The following is a 20860-nucleotide window of genomic DNA, read 5'->3' as shown; positions in this document are numbered from 1 at the left end:
CTCTAGACTTTGGCACACACCCCGGAAGAACCGGTCGGAGGCTGTACCTCTTTGGCATCAATAACTCATTGACCTGACATTTAGCGTCCGTCTAGGATAAAACTTGGAAGGGTCGATACGACCCACCTGCCTGTGCGAGGGTTAATTCACCATACTTGACCCGTTTTCGAAATGTATTCCGCTAGCCGTTTGTGGTCAGTAGTGGGAAACGTCCCCCCCCCCCACACACACACACACATGCAATTATAAACACCGACAGTACAGGGTGGATTAAGACTCGTAATACGTCACAAATCCATACACCCCTTAAGACCCTTAATTACACTTAAATAGCTGAATAGCTGAATCAAGACCAGAGTGAAACAATAGGACATGATGTGAATATCACATTTCAGGAAGTGTTATATGTTATGTAATGCTAAAGATCAATCAAATATACAGAATAAACAACGCAACATATAAATCATTTATAAAGTTTTTTCCTGAAATGCGCTTAAATCGTCATTTTTTTCTTCATGCGCTTAAACACGCAATTTATTTGTCATTTTTCGGCGCACTGCGCCGACAAGGGACAAATTTCTGGGACTTAAAAGCGCACATAGGCAAAAGTGCGCCAGAACTGAACTAGCCCAAAATATAAAACTTATTTTTTAGGAAAAGTATGACGAAGTTCTTATTTATTGAAGTGTTTTATGATGTTTTAAGATGAGACGAGTAATATCCAAACACTCGTTCTTCAATTTAACCGTTTTTTGGTTAAAACACTTTTCACAAATTCAGCTTAAAAATCGAGTGGGACTGCATGAGTTTAACATTGTCCATACAGCCAGATGGGGTGCAATTTTCCTGAAGTGCGAATAGCTGCTAGCCGAGACCAAAATCTTGATCCGCGCATAAAACACTGGTAAATATGATGAAAAGCATCATATTATGTACAGTATCGGGTAATTTATCAGCTATATATTAAGGAAATTCATATTTTAAAAATGTCCACCAGTATAACGCCTTTTGGGGCGACTAACGGAGCGAGCGAGAGGGCGGGCCTTGCACGTGCGAAATTTCGAGGGGGTACCTCCAACTGACTTGTGCACGGCACCCTACTAACCGGTCTCTAGCGATGTGCCAAATTTGGGCACAATCGGCCAAGCCGTTCTGGAGATCTGGAAGCGGCACCCTGCACGTGCGCACGTGCAAGATGGGTCCCAACTGACTTGTGCACGGCACCCTACTAACCGGTCCCTAACTGTATACCAAATTTGAGCGCAATCGGTCGAGCCGTTCTCGAGATCTGGAAACGACCCCTGCACGTGCGCACGTGCAGCAGCACCCCAACTCTGGCACATGGATATGCAGTGCCTAGTGGGTGCCTACCTACATGCCAAGTTTCAGCGCAATCGGCCAAGTAGTTACCGAGATATTGCAACAATTACAAAACTGACACCTCTTCGTTTTGCACGTGGCACGTGCATAAGGGGTCACCCAAATGCATCGGGAATAGTCCAATACTTGGTAGAAGGAATGAAGCTACCGTACAAAAATTACCGCGTGTAAATCGGTCAAGTGGTTGCTGAGATATAAGCCTCGCAAAAGCGTCCGCACGGCCGGCCGCTCATACTCAGAAATTTCCGTTAATCTAAGGAGAGACTCCGCTCGCTTCGCTCGCTCCGTAACTAGTATTGAGGGAAATTGCTGATTTTCCACTCACGGCGCATTTTGGTCAGTATAAGCGCACTTAAAAACATGAGCGAATTTCGACGCTGTGTTTGCTCAAATTTAATGCATTTAAGTCATATTATTACTTTGCCATGTTCCTGAGCATAATACATGCATATTTCATTCAGTGGCATCGTGTGTTTGAAGATTATGCAGCATTTTACTTTCTTTCCAGTCCAGGCGCATTTTCCTGTGCAAAAACGCAGGAAAAGCGCAGTCCAATCTAAGCGCACCGTGTACATCGGCGGCGCACTCGTTTCCTCGTAAAGCGCAATCCGATTCCCTGTGATGTATAACGGATAACTTTCCGGTCACAGTTTGTAAATATATAGCACATCTTAAATCGAGATAAAAGGGCAGTTCGTTAAGCTGCACCTTGCGGTCTAAACTCGTGCAATCGAATCAGTTATTTTTATGGGCTGTTGTTTTGGCAATGGTTAGTCACGTTCAGCCGTGCTAATTGTCAAGCACATTGTTTTCGCATCCTTTGTAAACATATTCGTTTTTGTATTTTCTACTCTGTCAAAAAAAAAAAAGATTTATTGACGGCTTGATTCAGACTGCTGCTGTCTCATTACTTACGCAACCGTCTCACGGCGCTCAGCCTATCCGCCTGAACGTCCGATGTTCGTATCGCCGTGCCTCTGCCGGGCACCACATGGTAAGCGGCGGCTCTTAGCGCCGGGCCACCACCCATCTGGGTCGGTCGTGACACTCGGCCGCTCACGGTGTCGCTGCGTCACGCGTCACGCGTCACGGCACGTCGATGCCGCCGCGGTGCCGATCTTCACCCGTTCCCGGCGTGCGCTGTGAGGCGGGCGGTCGAGCGCGCTCGAGCTGGGAGGGCTGGCGCAGAACATCGTCTGATGTGGATTTTAGTGATGGTGACTAGATGATGGTTAGGTGGTGATAGAAGTGAACGGTATCGGTCGAATGAACTCGTTATGGGAACCGATTATCGGCCTGAAATCTCCGGCCGATTTTCTCACATTTGAAACGTCTATCAAAACAAAAGCACCGTAAGCAGACGGCGTGGTCCGCGGCAGCCATGTAATTCAGTTGCTAGCCTTCTCGAACCACTGACCTACAGCAGCATTTCCTCTGCTCAATTCCACGTCAGATCCTGTCAGTCCAGGCCCTAACAGGGAGCCTCTCGGCACCTCCGTGCGCCCCGTGCGTCCGATTAGGGACACGGCCGGCGCGCGCTCGCTGCCGGCGTGCCGTGAGGGACGCCGCGGGGCTGCCGACACGGACTGACGCCGCTAGGAAGCGGACTTCACTAACCGGGCTAACGAGCCGCGTGTGGCGCCGCCGGCCGACTCGCGCCGCCGGGAGCCGAAGCGACAGGTGCTGCCGGCGAGGGCTGCGGTCCTGCAGACTCTTCCACCGATCTGCCGTCCCTCCATGCTGGCTATGGGGCCAGTGCATTCGCCATGGACTAAGCGGTGATCCACACGTAGGCAGAGTTGCCTGTACGGCTCTGCGGCTCAGTTTGCGGAAGGTTTCCACCGCCGCCGAGCATCTGCCGTGGTTCAGTGCCCGGCTTGAATGCAGCGGTAAAAAAGTCGGCCGCCGAGTCAGTTCAACTCGCATTAGTGGGGTGACTTGGGGTTTGCATTAGTGACGTAAAGTTAAGAGCCCACGGGCCGGGTGGTGGGGGCAAATTTTGGTTCCACGGGATCGCTGGTTTATCGGGTCACGGGAAGGTATAGGGCTCAGCAGATTGACAGTGGTTTGGCAAAGGGATGTCCTCGAGCTTGTCGCTAAGGCCTGATTTCGTCTTTTTCTGTTGCAAAGTGCACAACTCTCCGCCGCACTGAATTATGGCTGGTGCAATTATGATGGGATAAATTTGCAGTTTTCTTACCAGTCACGATAGAAATGCATTGTTCGCACTCTGATTTTAAAACCGGGTATCATTTCCCACGACTTGCATCGCCAGAATTCCCGTTTCTGATCCAGATATTTTGACGGAAGCTGCTTACATAACACAGCCAGTTTCGGGATTTGCTGGTAATCTAAGAAGGCCAGTCTTTCGCTTACACCTGCGCCCTGTGTGCATTTATTGCAGGTAATATATATTTGTATCGACATGTCTACATGTGCACATCAAATTGGACGCAGCAGCTTCGCTTGTAGTTCAAATGCACTTCTCGATCAAAATTAGAATTAGAATTAGAAATCAAAAAGTCATACAACAACAGCATTGGCATAGAAAGCGCATGCCACTCGCACTGATTTCTAACTTAGACACTCACATATCCAATTAAATTTAGGGATATTTTCCCGATCCCTATCAGAAACTAGTCAGGATTCGTAGATAAACGTTTGCTGCATCATCATTAGCTCAGCCGAATCTCCTGTTCATCTCGGTTTGTTTTGTGGCGCTTTAATCCATCTCAGTTTACCCAAGATCTGCCAGTTTCAGTCGCACGGCCCGACCAGATCACACCGAATGCCTATCTCATTTCGTGTTATTATTTCTTGGACGGGACAGCTTCGGCTGCTGTCCGGCCGATGGGGCGGAGCTGGGTGCGACAGAGGTCCGCTATTAGCGTGGGATATTCCCGGGCGATCGTCGCGCCGGCCGTGCTCTCCAACTGTGCGCGACAAATCGGGAGGTGGAAAATCGCCCTGACCACTAGCCGGCGTTACAGAGGCATCATGAGTGAGAGGTGCGTGGTGAACTAGAACTAACAGGCAAAGGAAGACGATGAAATCAATCTCGTCTTCACTGGCTGGAAAATTCCATCAATAGGCCGCAACGGTACTGAGCATTTCAGCTTTGTAATAATGGCTTCGGGCTGGACGTCAATAGGCATATTGCATCGCTATGGCGAGGACACACTTCTTTGATGGTGCACTTGCTTAGAATCCCCGAGTCTCATAGGATTGCTTGAAAGGCCTGCACCGCAACACAAGTCTTAATGCTTGTCTCCTGTAAAGCCATGAGCATTTGTCACTATTCGAACTCCAAGGACCGGTGTTGTCCTGTCACTCCCCATTCACCCTGCTCGGCCCTATAGAATCCGTCCCATGGTGTCATGTCCGCGCTGGGCGCCTGTCGTACCGCGCTGGTATTGAGATGGGCCCGGCGGCCTCACCGTTAGCCGGCCCGTGGCCAATGGCTATCTTTCCGGTCTACTGCGCGTGCACCGGTGCCGACGCCAGCTGCAGCGCCGCCGACGGTGCTGACGCCTCCGCGCGGCCATCAGAAGCGGGTCGCACAGCCAACAGACGCTTCAGCAACACTAAGGCGTCCGACTTGTTGCCGGTAAACGTGGGTACAGAGCACGTCACATGGTCATTGTTTATCATGGTTCGATGTTTCCCAATGGTGAGATGGTGTGATGAAGGTAATTTTGTGGCCAGCAGCTGGGAAAATGCAAATTACTGTCGTCAGGAACAGGTTTGTGGTGTGAGTGGTTGTTAGTGGTAATCAAAATTGATTCGTCCCATTGTCTGAAACTGATGCCTGGTGACATTCAGAAATAACTGAATGTTTATCTGATAGGATGGCATTTGTTTAAAAAAAAGACGAATGCATTTAGCAAGGTTGAAGACCAAGATGCATTACCCCTAATTAGTTGAAACTGGCGATCCCTATGTTCCTTTGAGTGTAAGTAACCGCTTTTTGAAAACGGTTCATGAGACCTCACCTTTGCAATCATGCCATGTTCTTGTTGTACGCAACAAGAAGGGATTGAAGCAGCTGTCGCACGAAGAAGCTGACTGAATGAAACCAGGAGGATATGCTCCCCACTCCATTTCACCAACCAAAGTTCGGCAAAAAGTGACCCAGTGTCTGGCGGTGACCCGTATACAGCACCACAGGGTCGCCCGTGCCTGTCCTGCGGTGGCGTATTTGACCCAGCTCACGGCCGGCGTTGGCTGCAGACAGGCTGGGTCAGGGGTCAGACCGCCGGATTGACCACCGTCTTCCGGCTGGCGCGGCGGTCACGGCTCGGGTGCCGCCGCGGATCGCCCTCCCCGGCGCCGGCCGCCGTCGCCCGCGGGTCACGCCTGTTGGCCGATCGTGAGAACGCGCCTCACGCTCACAGAGCAGTTGCTGCCCGCGAGAACTGGGAACTGGACTGTCTTTGACGCCCTCGGAAGTCCTATGGCCTTGCGTTTTGACTCCATTGCCGTAGAATGAACAGAAGTCAATGAAACGTAAAACGAAACACTAGTGACTGTCATCTGAGTAAGAAGGCGGCCGCTTACAAAGTCCTTGGCTGTCTGCAGGGACCGCATCCCGGAAGAAGCCATGAAAGCACGCCATTCAGTCCATGTCAATGATTGGAATAATCCGTGAGCTGGCTGATTAGCGAATCAGTAAGGTTTGCCAGGCCTCACTGAACACAGGCCGTCTGCCCATTCAGCCGCGGAAGGTCAAAGACACGGGCTCGTTCCAGCATAAAACAAGCGTGCGTTTTCCAATCGCGACCGCACGTATTTGCGCGATCGTGCACCACGAGTTTTTCGGTTCGGTGTCTGCGGCACGTCCGACTTCAGCCCATGGAACTGTTGAACCGACAAACAGCAGAGCTCGTCGAACTCTTAGCTTTTGGAGGTTAACGGCCGTTGCCCCAGGCGAACTATATTACCATCCCAAGCCGTAACAGGAGCTTTGCAACGAGAATTGAAGTCACTCGCTCAGTCTAGTTGTACTAGGGAAACTGCAGCTGTGGTTTGATAGAGACTTGAAACTACGCTCTCGTTCTTTGACCATATGTATATCCGTGTGAGTGACAAGACAAGTCGTGTTCCTGTTTTGGGAATTAGACGTTGAGGCAGCGACCGTGACCTATCAGTTTTCGGCTGACCAAACATTGGTGCTACCGATCGGTGATAAGGTCGGATCAGTCGATCATAGCGATGACGGGAAATGAGCAATTGTAGCTTTTCCGTCTTAACTGGTCCTGGGTTGTGAGTGCCGTAGGCACCCTGACAGCTGTTGCATTCGAAATGTGCCACAGCACATTTCGAATGTATCTTAGGAAGCAGCGATATTTTTCCGGATGCGATTTATGACTGTCGGCAAATTTAGGGCTGATGCCAAGATGATAATTGATAATTATGGTCCGTGCTTGGCAATAAATTCCGTGTTTTTCACGCGACGCGGCGTGCTGATTGATGGCAACTCTCTGCACTAGCTTATCGCTTTCGGGATTCACACGAGAATGCGATCTTTTTACTTTGTGGACAAAGTCGTGAGGATATGTGGGTCAATGGCAGATGCCCCCCCCCCCCGCCCTCTCAATCGGGTACACAATTAGCTTTCATGATGAGGGCATTGTGAGATTTTGCAATTCGTTGTTAAAAACGAACAGTTTTTGCTTTTTTATGAGTATTCGTATTGATATTGATATTGATGTCAAGCGTAACCGTCTACATAGAATGCTACAAAGACCATGCCCGTGGGCACTAAGGACTGGACGTTAGGTATTACCGATGAACTGAGAAGTGACGTCTTAGTCCAAATTTATCGGTAGCTTTTGAATACTGATCTCGGGAAGCTTTTGCCAAATTGTCAGGGAACTCAGATTTGTTTTTCAATAGAAAAACACAATTCTAAAGAATAGTGTTTTCTATTGACAACAAACCTTCGGTTATTTCATCAGGTTAATAATTCTAGAGTGGTTTAACTAAAAGTTGTTCCAAGCAGAGCTAGCCCGACAGTTTTGAATTCTGTCAACACGTAGGTAGGAAAATGTAAGGCACACAAAGGGCTCGAGCCTCGAAGTTGTTCGGTGTATAGCTTTGCGAAGCCATCGGCAGCACGGCCTAAAGAAAAACGCCTATCATCGATAACGTCTTACAGCTTCATCCGTTAAAGTCTGCACAAAGTCGCAATTAACCATCGCTGTCCCATCCATCATCGTAGCCATTCGGATTGAAATTGGGGCAAACGCCAACTTTTTCATTCCTGCTTATGCTCTGCTGCAAGCGTACTTTTGAAAATAGGATATTTGCGTTAGGATGCCCCGTCCACCATGTTACCGCCGCGTCGGTGCGGTGCGCTGAACCCATGGCGCCGTTGCATGTGATTTAGAGCAGCATCAGCCTCGATGACCATAGGACTCCTTCACTCCATTAGCTTGGATAGCTATCGATTTGGACGACGCTATTCAGGTTCCATCAACACAATGACTGAACATCCCAAAACTTGTGGTGAGAACTGAGAGGTTTGGAGCATGATTGCCAACGGGAGCGATTTTTATTCAGGCAACAAAGCTTGACGGGTTAATCGAATCGAGCCATGCATCAATTCATGACCCGCACGTGCCGAAACCCACCTGTGTCTCCTGTCCTTCGCGTCGGAAGTCAAGATGACCTCAGTCCTCTGAGACGAAGCACGGTGCTGATGCAGCAGCAGGGCAGCAAAAGTTTGGCCGCTCCGACTTGCAAGGCGCTGTGCTGGGTACGTCCGACCAGGACCAGCGCACCAGCACCAGCAGACAGGCCGGCTGATCAGCGGACCAGCGGTGGCAGTGGCGGAGGAGCGGAGCTGGGCAGCTCCTGATGGGACGGCGGCAGCCACGCGAGTGTCTCTGCCGGGTCCGCCGAGCGCTGGGCCACCTTCAGCGGGCCGGAACGGGGCCGCTAGTCGGCCCGGCGCGCGCCGACCGGACAGCAGCCGGGCCGCCGCCCGAGCTGTACCCGACAGGCCGGCACCATCAGTCACCAGAGCTGCGCGGTCATCTGCGGGAGCCAGTCAGGACTCCTGCCCATGTCCTAAGGACTTACGCCGTCGGCCCTAATGTCAGGTTACCAAACATCAGTCATTTCAATAGACGTTCTCTTTGCTATGAGCGCCTACGTTCGTATCAGAGCATAGATCTGTTATGCCTCACCAGCAGACATAGCTCCTTGAAAGCTGTGTCTGCTCTATGTAAGCTCGAGTCGGTTTGCGGACTTTGCCACGCCAACATCCTTTGCACTTCCTGCTTTTTCTATTGAAGACTATTTTCTCACATATCGATCGCAGCACGACCGAGCCCTCCAGTTTAAACGTTAGCATGCACCGTGAGACACTCCATCGGCCGTGATCTCAGCAGGACAAAGACCGTCATCTTCCTCTGCAATCAGTCAGCATTATCACCTCCACTTCTGTTCCTTCCAGTCCAGTGCCAACGACCTCGGTCAGGGAAGACGGCATCCGTTCCGGGCGTCACGTAGGTGACAGAGCGGCGCCAGCGGTGAAGACGACAGGTGTCATCTGGTCTGCCATAGGGTCTGTCGCCTAGTCTGTCATAAGTCTGTCGGTCAGGTCTGTCATATTCCGTACCTAATGGCTGGAGCTGGCGCCTGTCGCGTTATGGGATGGAGCGGGAGATCACAGCCAGGTGCTCCTCTCCTCTCGATCGGTGATGGGAAGGGAGATTTTAGACACCATCATGAAGGATAGATGCACGTGGATGCATGCTATGCTAAGGAATGACAGTTCTGGGATAGGGTCCCGGTGATCTCAAGCCCATAGCCTCAATTTAGCAATTATGAACTCATGCTTTAAGAACTTTGATGGGCCGTTAGATGACAAGTGTCCACGCCTCGAAACCGTTTATGTTTTATTTACCATCTTTATGGACGATAGTGGTGTTTTCTGTATTTAATTCGATATATTGACATCAACGTGCAGGTCTGACCGCGGCCATGGCCGCAACAAAACTGAATTGACTGTTTGAAATTTGACACGATGTCAAATCACTGGGGGATCTGGAGGAAGGAATTTGAGACAAATGCCCCTCCCTCAGGCAGAGCCCGAAACTTATAACAATTTAACGTTTTTTTTTAAATAGTTAGAAAACTTAATTATGCTCATCAGGAAAGTTTGGTTGAAACTGCACGACAGCGCACAACGAATTCACATTTGATAAGTTTTTTTTGTAAAAACTTTTTGGGAGGTGTACAGGCCCCTCCCTCCCGCCAGGGCGGCGGATTCGATGGATTTTATGGTGAATCCGATTCTGACTCTGACTCCGGCTTCAAAAATCAACTCCGACTCCGACTCCGACTCCAACTCCGACTTTGAATCCGGATGGTCCTATTAAAATTCAAATCATGATATTGAAGTTCATAATGAAGATGATTTTATCTTGCCTGAAACGATCACTTGTATGTACGTTCAAAGGCTTTGCGTTGCAAATATGCATTAAAAATAACATGGAGAATTAACCCGCGCCCCGTTGGGGTCTGCCGAGCAACGTGCCCTGTTGGGGGGGGGGGGTATTTTGCCTCCCCCCTAAGATCTCGATAACCACGCAACATAGCGACAACCGGCAAGCGGTGTTGGATAGCCCCAGCGGGGAACTATCTTGTGACCCAATTTCATTGGCCTAGGTCAAACCGATGACGTCACAGGTCAGGTCAAATTTCGACTTTTCACCGCTTACAGGCATTTCAAGAAATGTGTTGTAAAATCGAGTAAAATGCATGTCATTGGAAATAATCGATGGGGAATTGTTCGACAAACACATATTTTGCTATTTGAGGTCACTGATGCCAGATCAGGTCACAGAGGTCAGGTCACTGAGGGTCACAATATGAAAATATTATGTGATGCATGTTTTATGGTCCATTTTACATGACAAATGCGATTATGTGGGTCGGGCAGTCTTTGGGGCCAATTTAGGTTATGTTCTGGTGAAGGTTAGGCCAAGGTCGGGTCAAATTAGGTCAAATTTCAAAGTTGCTATTTTTGCATAAAATGGGTATGAAGTCCATGCAGATCGTCACGGGGAATCTAATGGTGGTCTTGGTTTTGCGCTACGTGGTCTAGCATTGCTAAAAATTGATTTAAAAAATTTAACGTCATCAATTTTGAGCAGTTTTTTCGCTATAACTAGGCCAAAAAGGAGGTATCGATCTAACGTTTGCTATGTAGATAGAAGAGCGCAGGGACTATTATGTATTTATCCCGGGTTTCCAAATTCGAAAAATTTTAGGGATTTTTTTCGTTTTTTTTTTTCTGAAAAAAAATCAGTTTTTATTTTTTGTCAAAATCCCAAAATTTTGAAAATCCGAGATTGCAGTTTTGTAGCGTCATTTTTTCTCTACACAACCAAATAAAGAACTTTGAAATTGCTTGTTAACTGTGGCTTTTGTGAGGGTTTCAAGATTTCATGCTTTTTGGTCATTTTTGCTCGAACATGTCCTCAGTTTGACCGTTTTCTTGCTATTCAGGAAAAACCACAGGGGGCCATATGCCCCCCCCCCCAACAGGGCGAGGGTTAAAAAGCAGGTGCTGGGGGAATTAATCGTCTTGTGCTTCTTTCGCTGAAAACTTTCGTTCAAAACAGCAAAATGGCCTTTTTTTCGGCAAAATCTTATTTCGAGCGCAGTATCAATTAGGTTCAGTGTATTTCTTATTAGCTATCAGCTAGGGTTGCACTAATTGCTTGTAGGTATACCTGCCTTGTCCAGTGGTGGCGGAACACCTTCAATTAAAGGGACTATCCCACCTTTAACATGGGGTTTGAGTTGAGATAGCCAAGTTTGCGGCGAGGTTCAGAAACCACTATCTATCTAGGTTGCAACCCCCGCGGCCTCTTCGGCCTCTTGGTGTTGAAGAAATTCGTTCCCTTCATTTGAAAATGGGCCTTGTACAAGGCCCTATCTTCAACATGGAGCGACCGTTAGTGTGACGTCACCTCGTTTAGTCATTCTGATTTAAATGGGGTTGTTCGTTGAAAAATCGCTTAAAACTTGGTCTGCACTTTGTTGTGGTGCCTACAGAGTAAAAAGAATCAGCTTTATGACAGTAATGTGGCCTGGGGAAGGAGGTTATTTTGGGCTGTGACGTCACATATTTGAAAGTTTGTGTTTGGAATATGGGAAGCCTAAGATGTTTAATGAAAAATAAATGCCAGAACCGTGTTCATGGTCATCCAATCTATAAATTCGGGCACATTTTAACTGGTTTTAACAACATTTTATAAGGTGGGATAGTCCCTTTAACCCACGAGCCGCTGGGGGGGGGGCATAAAGTTGCCCCCTTTACGTTTTGTTAAATATCTCCGAAACCTGATGAGCTACGAAGGCGAAACTTGGCATAGTTTCAAATGAATACCTAGGCAATGTTTGAGGAAAGTTTGGTGGTTGTAGCTTCTAGGATGACGTCACAGTGACGTCATAAATTTTTGTCGTTTTCCGATATGGACCGTTTCTGATGACGTTGAGCATGAAACTCAACTGTAAATGAACTAGACAGCACCTGCTGTCATCCTAATACATCTAACTACACTTCCATCTAGTTTCTGACCAATAACCGACCCTTTATATTCGGTCTCATATATCTGATGTATCGTGAGGAATATGAGAGTCGTGAATCTATAATTTCACTTCTGACGTCACTGTGACGTCATTTCAAATGGGATCAACACCAAATTTGGACACAACCTCGGCTAGGTATTCAGGAAGATGTGTGCAAAGTTTTGCTTCTCTATCTCTTCGCGTTGCGACGATATCGTCGCAGAAGTAAAGGGGGGGGGGGCAACTACATATATGCCCCCCCCCCCCCAGCGGCCGGCGGGTGGCGCGGAGGCCCAGCGGCCGCCGGGTTAAGGGGGGGGGGGGCACTGCCGACTTTTGATCCCATTATTTCCATGTAACGTCCATAGGGCTAATGTAACATGACAAAATCAAGGGGGGACGGTGCCCCGGTGGTCCCCCGCTCCGCCGCCTTTGGCCTTGTCATATCATCAGACATAATCATCGGTTAAAACATCGAAATAAGTTTAATATATGAAGATATTTGTTAACAAAGAGATTAGGTGCAGATTTTGTGAGAATTAGGTGCGTTCGCCAGATAGCATCGTCAATCAAACAGGTGCAGTGTATGACGTTGAGCCGTGCACCATTAACTCCGACTCCGGAGTCGGAGTCGGTAAGATTTTGGCGGCTCCGACTCCGATTCCGACTCCGGGCAGAACTGTCGGCTCCGACCGACTCCGACTCCGACTCCGCCCGCAGCCCTCCCTCCAGCAGCGTCAAAGGTCGCCTCTCTGAAACCTCCAGTGCACCAAAGTTCCAAACGCTCACATCTAGAAATATAGATGTTCCATTTATAGAATTAATTAAAAAAATAAAATAAAGCATGGCTTTGCGCGTGAAGAAACATCGCTCTGTTGATCAACCTGGCTGCCGTCTCGGTCTATCACCATCAGTAAACTCAGCAAGACCGGCCTCCCACCGCGATAATCACCGTTTTAGCCTGTTCAGCACAGCATTAGCTCATCTCGTTGCGACCTTGGTGAGAATGAGCACGGGAGACAGTTATTTACACACCAGTCTCCCACCGAGCCTGCCGCAGCGGTCGGGTGGGGAGCGCCACGCCGCCGCGCTGCCTGATGAATGAAGCCAGCACCCGACTCCCCGCCGCGCCGCGGACAGGCGCCGCGCCGCCCGCGCACAGGTATGAAACCGCCTGGGATCGGCGGCCGGCGGCCGCAGTCGCTAAACGGAACGACACACTCAGCTGAGCTGCTGGGTCAGTCGGGCCGGCTCCAACTGAAGGTCGTAAATCTTCTGACTTACCAGAGTTCGATTCCATTGGTTTCTGCCGACGTCATGGAGATAAAGTCCACAAAGCAGCTGAGAAGCTCACGCTTTGTCGCAGACCTGTCACATTTCGCAGCAGCAACGTGTAGCTATTTTTACTACGGTGGGACCAACAGAGTGACCGCGGTAGGCACATGCCAACAAGTGTGTCATTTTGTAACGGACAGTCAATATACTCAATGGCGTAACGAATCTCGTTTAGGGCGTGTGCAATGTCCACCTAATGTTATTGTAGGTGACTGGGAAGGGAAGTGACCGTATTCACCGAACTGAATCATTTCGCACGTTACTCCGTACAGAGGAGCAAACCGTTCCTCCCCAGGTATTTTTGACCAGGAATCATTGGCTGGCCGCCAATGATTCTGGATTACATTGATCAACAGCCAAAAATGTACAGAGAGGTGAGCATTCGTTTCTACCTAATTCGAGGCCGCTGATTCCAAATCTGGTCACTGTTTTGCCCCATCGGGCTCAGTTTTTTGTCTGGCACATACTGATGCCTTAAATTCTCACTTTTTATGCATTGTTGTTGGCCTATTGTTGATATCCTTAGATATAGATTATTTATCTTTTTAATCCATATTTACCACAGCCAGGCAACACAGATGAACACAAAACTATTGAATTTGTTGGAACAAAAATGTATATCACACATCACAGCGCAATGTAGGTAATCACATATTGTACAATCACGGCAAAGTGCAATCAACCACCGGTATGGTCATCCCTCTGTGCTACCTCTCGACCACACAGGCAAGGTTTTTGGTCATTTCAAACACTTTGGCATCTTCCTTTCGCTCAGCAACTCTTCTTGTTAGAATCGCTTCTGATTCTTGCTTTGTCTCCTCCCCTGCTGACGTTCCTCTCTCTGCAGTGTCCAGCAGTAATCACCCATCATATTGGGACCAGACTTGCCCTGATATCTGCTCTCCATCACGGCGATGTCCTGATGGAACCTCTCCCCATGCTCGTCACTGACATCTCCAAGATTTTCCGAAAGTAAATTGGATCACTAGCCATGTAGGTAATATAAAGACAGAATAACAAGCCACTGGCGGTCGCAGGGGGGGGGGGGGCACGGGGGCCATGGCCCCCCCTTTGGTGCTGAAAGGTGGGGCCATACTATCTTTTGGCCCCACCTTTCAGATCGAACAAAAGTCCTAGAAAAGCTTTTCGTATGTTTCATTTTCTTTCTTGCGCCATCAAAGGACGTAAATTTCACTCATGAGTGGGCTCAGTTTCGCATTCTGTCAATTTGGCGGTCAGGCGGTCAGCGTCGCTGGCACCGGTTCACGAGTATGGCCGGATCTTATATGGAATATCAGCGTGGGTTTACTTGAGGCTCTCGTAGGCCCAGCATTCAGCAATGGCTGGCATGAGACCCTCTTCGGCAGTGGCGGTTGGGCCCTGCTAAAGGAGATTGGCTCCAAGACACTAAAGTAAGACCTCATGGGTTGGTGCTGTGCACCTCAGAAGCCCGGTGGTGACGCCGTATGCCGGCTTGGTTTCTTAAAGGGACCCTCCCACCTTAACATTAGTTTTGAGTTGAGATAGCCAAGTTTGCGGCCAGGCTCAGAAACCACCATTTATCCTGGTCGCAACCCCCGCAGCTTTATGGTGTTCAAGAAATTTCTTCCCTTTACTTGCAGGGTGGGACCAGCTTGGTCCCTATCTCTTAACCATTATGGGAATCTGATGACGTCATCAGGCTTTCGAACGTCCGTTAAATGTTTGACTAAAACGTTTTGTAGCACGCGGTGGTATATGCTGCTTTGCGCGCAACAAATGCCGCACTTTCAAATAAAGTCGCTAGGAACAGCGGAGATCCCAAAAAGTAAACAAAAGTAAAAGTCTAATATCTTGAAAACCGGTGAATATTTTTCGATGAAATTTGGTAGATATTCGTTTTTGCTCTTTCTGAACCGAGCGACATCACTTTCATGCCAATTCATTAACTTTTTTGAAGGTGGGAGGGTCCCTTTAAGGATTAGCGTGGGACCTCCGGGCCCTGCATAGAGTTTGCATGAGCTAGTATGTAATCTCAGAGGCATGTGTGTAATGTGTACACAGTGGCGGTCGCGGGGGCGGGGGGGGGGGGGGGCATCAGGGCCATGCCCCCAAAGGTCAATAAAGGGGGCCATCATATCATTTGCCCCCCCTCAAACAACCAATGGGCCCCCATATAGGTGTATGGGGCCCTGGCAATTATTCGATCGTCACGAGGCTAAAAACACCCACGCCCAGCTATTAATATAGCTCCCACACCGGTCTTTGAACGTCCTACACTGACCTCTGAGGGAACTTCAGTGGCGGTCAAGCGCCCACGTTGACCGCTAAGAGCCTACATCAACCTCTGAGGCCCCACATCTGGCCTATGAGGGCCCCTAACCGGCCTCAGGGGTCCCAACCGGCGTCTGATGGTCTCACACCGGTCTCTGGTGGCCTTATTTCTGTCTCTGGTGTCCCAAGACGAACCTTTAGGTGCCAATAAGGGCCCCGCACTGGCTGCTGAAGACCCGATGCCGGCCTCTAAGGGTCTGCATTGGCCTCTGAGGAGGGCCCATCTTGGCCTTTGAGGGCCCTCTGCTGGCCTCTGGGGTCCAACGACGGCTCATGCCGGTCTTTTAGGGCCCCACGCTGACCTCTGAGGGCCCATGCTGGCCTGTAATGAGTAAGGACCCACATTAGCCTCTGAGAGCCCAACTCGGTCTCTGATGGTCTCAAACTACTGGCCTTTGTAGTTTGCAGGCCCTGTACTGGTCTCTGAGGGCCCTAAACTAGCCTCTATATGAAAACATACATGGGTGGGTTTCTGAAGATCAGAGGGCTCACGCAGTCTCCGGCACAGCCTTACGTTGGTCCTGATCGAGATTGCTTTACGTCCTGATGGTCCCGCGCTGATTCCCTCATATTTCGAGGTCGGGACCCCATGAGCCGGTGTGGGTCCTGGGGCTGGCAGAGACTGATGAAGTCCTTAGGGCTCAGGGCCAGTCTTTTTAGCAGTAGGACTAGGCAGGTTGAGTGAGCCCCAACAGAGCCGTTGCGAAGCCCCGCAGGAGTCGCGCGCGGCCCTCAGATGCCAATTCTGAAAGCTCGGAACCTGTGGGGGTCTCCAGAGGCCGGTGTACCTACTCTCTCCCGCCGCCACACAACTAGGTACCTATATGGGTAAATGTCATAAGTCTAAAAATGCTCTCTGGGTTTCACATGCTTGTTCAAAGCAAGAGGTATCTGTACTTTTTAGCAAGATGTATCTGTACTTTTCCGAATTGTTTTATAGTGGTAAGGTCATGAATCCGCGTGCCTGACCTTCCAGTATACCTATGCTACACCGATCCGTCGTCATGGACGGTGCAGCGGCCCGACCGGTGGGCACACCGTGAGACGGTAAATGGAACTGGTGATTTTGCCTTAAATTGAGCTCAAAGATTTCACGCAAGAATGAGATGGATGAAGCATAAGTAATGCCAACTGTGCGGCGCCTCGTGGACGTAAAAAATTAGCCGATCACCCCCCCCCCCCCCCGGTGACGGATAAATGTTATGTCCCGCGAGTGTGACTTTGGCCCCCCCCCCCCTTTTGCTAGCGGCTGCGACCGCCAGTGTAACAAGCTGAGTACATGCACCTAAGAAAAGGACGCAAACATACTGTAATGCCAAAACCTAACACGATACCCCATTTCTAGTGCCATATTCGTATTTTGCACCCTAAATTACCCCAGACACAGAGCTTTTTCCTTCGGAGTCACCGGCAATGTCATATAAAGGAAGAGTGAAATGTTGAAAATAGCCATTCAGAGCAGATACACAGAAATACTGGATCTCAAAAACCTAGCCTGATACGCCATTTCTGATGCCAGATTCGTATTCAGCGTCACAAATTACCACAGAAATATGTATTCTGCTTTCTGTACTATGACAAAAGTCAAATTTTGTTGTTCAGTGTTATCAAGCCTCATGCCTTGGATTGGTGTTGGATTGGTCGAGTGGGGTCTCGTATTAGCTAAATGACGAGAATCGGTGAGTGGATGCTGGACTCGAAAAGTCGCCGATTAACATTACAAAATGTCTTAGCTTTGGAATACTTACTTCTTACTTACTTACTTACTTACTTAAGATGCACGGAAAATTTTGAGAGGCCCAAGGCCTGTAGTGTCCCCTCCAGTCGAGTTCGTGATTGACAGTGTTACTGCTCGTATGGTAGGGGTGGAGTGAAGTGGAGGTGTCTCCAGTGAGTGTCGAGCCGGTTCTTGAACGAGTTAAGAGAGTCGGCGTCTACGACGGATGGTGGGAGGCTGTTCCGGTCGTTAACCCGCGAGTTGCTGGGGGGGGGGGCGTTAAACGCCCCCACTTTTTTCGCCGGGCCATAGCCATAAAAACGGCGCGCCGCAGGCGCGCCAAATTTTGGGTACCTGTAGGGAATATATTGAAGTTTATTGTGACAAAATTTCAAAAAAATCGGTCGGAAAATTTTTGAGATATCGAGGTTTTAGTGACGTCATGATTTCTGAGTTTTCGACCAAAAACGGCATATGTTAAAAAAAATCATATAAAATCACAGAATAGATATACAGACATGCCGTAAACACCATTAGACTGCCAATACCATGATCAATCAAATGGCTATCTTCGATTATTGATTATCGTTCCGCATTTTCCATAATCTTGAACTGAATCTTGGCAATTTTTCGTGACTACTTCACGACCATGATACATGCATTTCTTAAATTGAACTTTTTGAGCCAAACACGTACACATATGATAAAATGAATGTCACCATCGTGTTCTACGCCCCAAATTACCTACAAAACATATGTCACAGGCTGCGAATATCAGTTTTGATTTTCGGGGATATGTGCCTACCCGGTTGACCTGACCTTGACCTATGCTTGACTGACCCCTACATGGAGCTGACACTCATGTAGGCCTTATATGATGGATTGTGCACCATTTTGACAGAGTTTATGACGAGAGGCGCCCATTGCGAAGTCCTGAAGTCCATGCTACTGAAAGCCCGATTTCAGGTGTTTGACCTGACCTTGACCCGACCTGTGACCTCAAAATTCAACTTGAAAGTACTCATCTGAAGCGTCTCGTCGCGCTCTTTCGTTTGCCGCCTCGTGCGTTTCGCTGCGCCTATTGGTTCTCGAGTTATCGTCTGGGGGCGTTTAACGCCCCCCCCCCCCCCCCAGCAAACGGCGGGTGGCGAAATACCCCAGCAACTGCCGGGTTAATGACTCTGACTGCGAACGCGTTTCGACGGATACGGGTGACGGCATGAGGCTTCGCAACACGCCAGGAGTGTCCTCTTGTATCTCTGGTCGTTACTCGGTTGAAGAACTCCTCCGGATTCAGGTCCAGTCTCCCGAGCAGCACATTGTAGACAGCGATCATGTCGCCGCGTCGACGTCGGTAGTGGAGGGAAGGCAGCTTCATGGACTTCAGTCTTTCCTGGTACGGTAGGTGACGTACTTCCTAGACCAGCTTGGTCGCTCGGCGCTGGGCTCGTTCGATTTTGGTCTTTGCTAGAGAACATATACATTACGAATTCGGCAGCTTCCCAAATTCCAACTTACTTTATTCGAATTCCAAGACAAAGACACGCTGGTACGTTATCTTCACTGACCTCTTCCTTGACCTAATTCTGCCTTACTCGCATGGAGCATTCGCCCATACCAGTGCATGGTGCGTGCACTGTCGTAACGAACCCATACCATCTGTTGCCGGACTTGGCACGGTCACGGGCGTACCCACACCGCTACACATGGGTCAGATCACGGCGAACTACGGTCTCGGGTCGGGTCACCGAGGCGCTCGGGTAATACGATTCGGAGTGCAGCGACCATCTGTTGCCAGAGTGATTATGCTGCAGCCAACATGTGTCATGCGGCAGAGCTGGAGATAGGATCTGTTCGCGGGTTGGCGTGCGGGGCAGGCTGGGTACTGGCTGAAACGAATAAAGCGTCATCTCAATCTGTAAGTAAAGTGTGGACGTAATAGTCACGCCGCCATCTTGCTTTGGAAGGTAGGTATGTTTTTTGGCGTTATAGGTTAGGCCGCTTTTGTTGGCACCCAATTTAAGGTATTCTACCAATTATTGTAGTTAATTAATAATTCCGCACAGGCTGTACAATGTCAGCACTAAACCATCAAAGTTCGGGTCACAGGGTCACGTAAAAGAACCTCGCCTAAATACATAGTCCTAGATAAATTAAGATATTTTGCCTAACTAGTGGCTACAGTGACTGAAAAATTACTTTCAAACTTTTAACGATTGATAAGGGCCTGGCTACACTACGCGTTTTTTTACACTATGCGTTTTCTGCGTGCGTGTTTTGCGGGTTTGCGGGTTTTGCGTAATATTGTAACTTAACCTAACCTATAAACAATAACGATATTACGTTTTTGTGATGTTTTTATATAAAAACCGGTCGGATCCGACCCCCCCCCCCCCTCCGTTTTTCTTGAATAACTCATGAACCGCTTACGCTATCAACTTGAAACTTGGCATACCTTCTCCCCCATCATTTTGACGTCTCCTGTGTAATTTTTAAGAAAAAATTCCCAATTTTTCAGATATATCGATTTTAGTGATGTAGGGGAGAGTGGGGCAATGGCGACACCATAAGCATTTTGCTCAATAGCTTAGCTATTTGAAGCTATTTTATGGTGATTTTGACTGTGGTTATAGCCAAAGGAATAGGCTTTCAGATAGCACCCAGTTTTAGTATCTCAGATCACTGATGACAGATTCAGAGCCTACGCGAAAATGTGGTGAAAAATGGAGGTGCAAAAAAGCGAGGGGTACCTAATGCCGGTCACTAAGTGCAATAGCACAAAAAATCGAAATATCGTCGCTGGTATTCATCCTTAAACCGTTCTTTTGATGGAAATTTAAGTGAGAATTAAGAAACGACAACTGTATTCAGCAGTTAACAGTACACTGCACTGCAACACAACACTGCACTCGCTGCAACACAACAGCGCGGCACCAACAGAGCAGCAAACTAACACAACCGTAAACACAGCAAGCAAACTAACACAGCCGTAAACACAGCAACCCGAAACGTTGAGCTTTAACGACGGAAGTCGCAAACAAAACCACGTGGAGTCATTCCGGACACGTGTCCGGTATTACCCCGAGGTCAGCTTTATTTTAAGAAAGCAGGTAGCAGTCAAAGGCATTGCGCCGCAAACGCCTCACATCCAGCAGTCGCCTAAGAAAGGCTTAATTGAAGGTCATTGCAAAGCAGCACTTCTGAAAATGCGTTGACACATTTCACAGTCAGCAAATAGATGCAACAAAAATTAAAAATCAGATACGAAAAACACATTTAACGCTATAAAAATGAAAATAATGGAGCTACCGTGAAAAACTTGCACCACGTGCTAGAATGGCGCTCAACTGAAATGTAAACAATATCAGCTGATTAGTGATGGACAAAGTACTCACTAGAGATGGGTGGCCGGCATTACCCACCGTCCGCCATTGCCCCACTCTCCCCTAACTACATGGCGTTTCAGTCAAAAAGTGGTAAATGTTTAAAAAATCGCCAAAAATCAGGGTTTAAAGCAAATTGCAAATT

General features: G+C 48.6%; 1 protein-coding gene across 3 annotated transcripts in view; it reads right to left on the bottom strand.

Annotated features, from left to right (window-relative positions):
* LOC122392384 overlaps window positions 1-8261 on the bottom strand; it is a 30003-nt gene extending 21742 nt beyond the window's left edge. For 2 of the 3 annotated variants that reach the window (XM_043387189.1, XM_043387191.1), the window contains exon 1: window positions 8013-8257. The gene's annotated coding sequence lies outside the window, so the exon portion shown is untranslated. Of the gene's footprint in view, window positions 1-8012 lie in introns of all 3 variants that reach the window. The other variant, XM_043387190.1, reaches the window with a different exon arrangement.
* Window positions 8262-20860: the final 12599 nt, after the last annotated feature.

The sequence above is a fragment of the Amphibalanus amphitrite genome, unplaced genomic scaffold (genome assembly GCF_019059575.1).
Source record: "Amphibalanus amphitrite isolate SeventyFive unplaced genomic scaffold, NRLGWU_Aamphi_draft 000484F_arrow, whole genome shotgun sequence".
Lineage (NCBI taxonomy): Eukaryota > Metazoa > Arthropoda > Thecostraca > Balanomorpha > Balanidae > Amphibalanus > Amphibalanus amphitrite.
The sequence above is the reverse complement of the archived record's forward strand: the minus strand, read 5'-3'. Positions and strand labels throughout refer to the sequence as shown.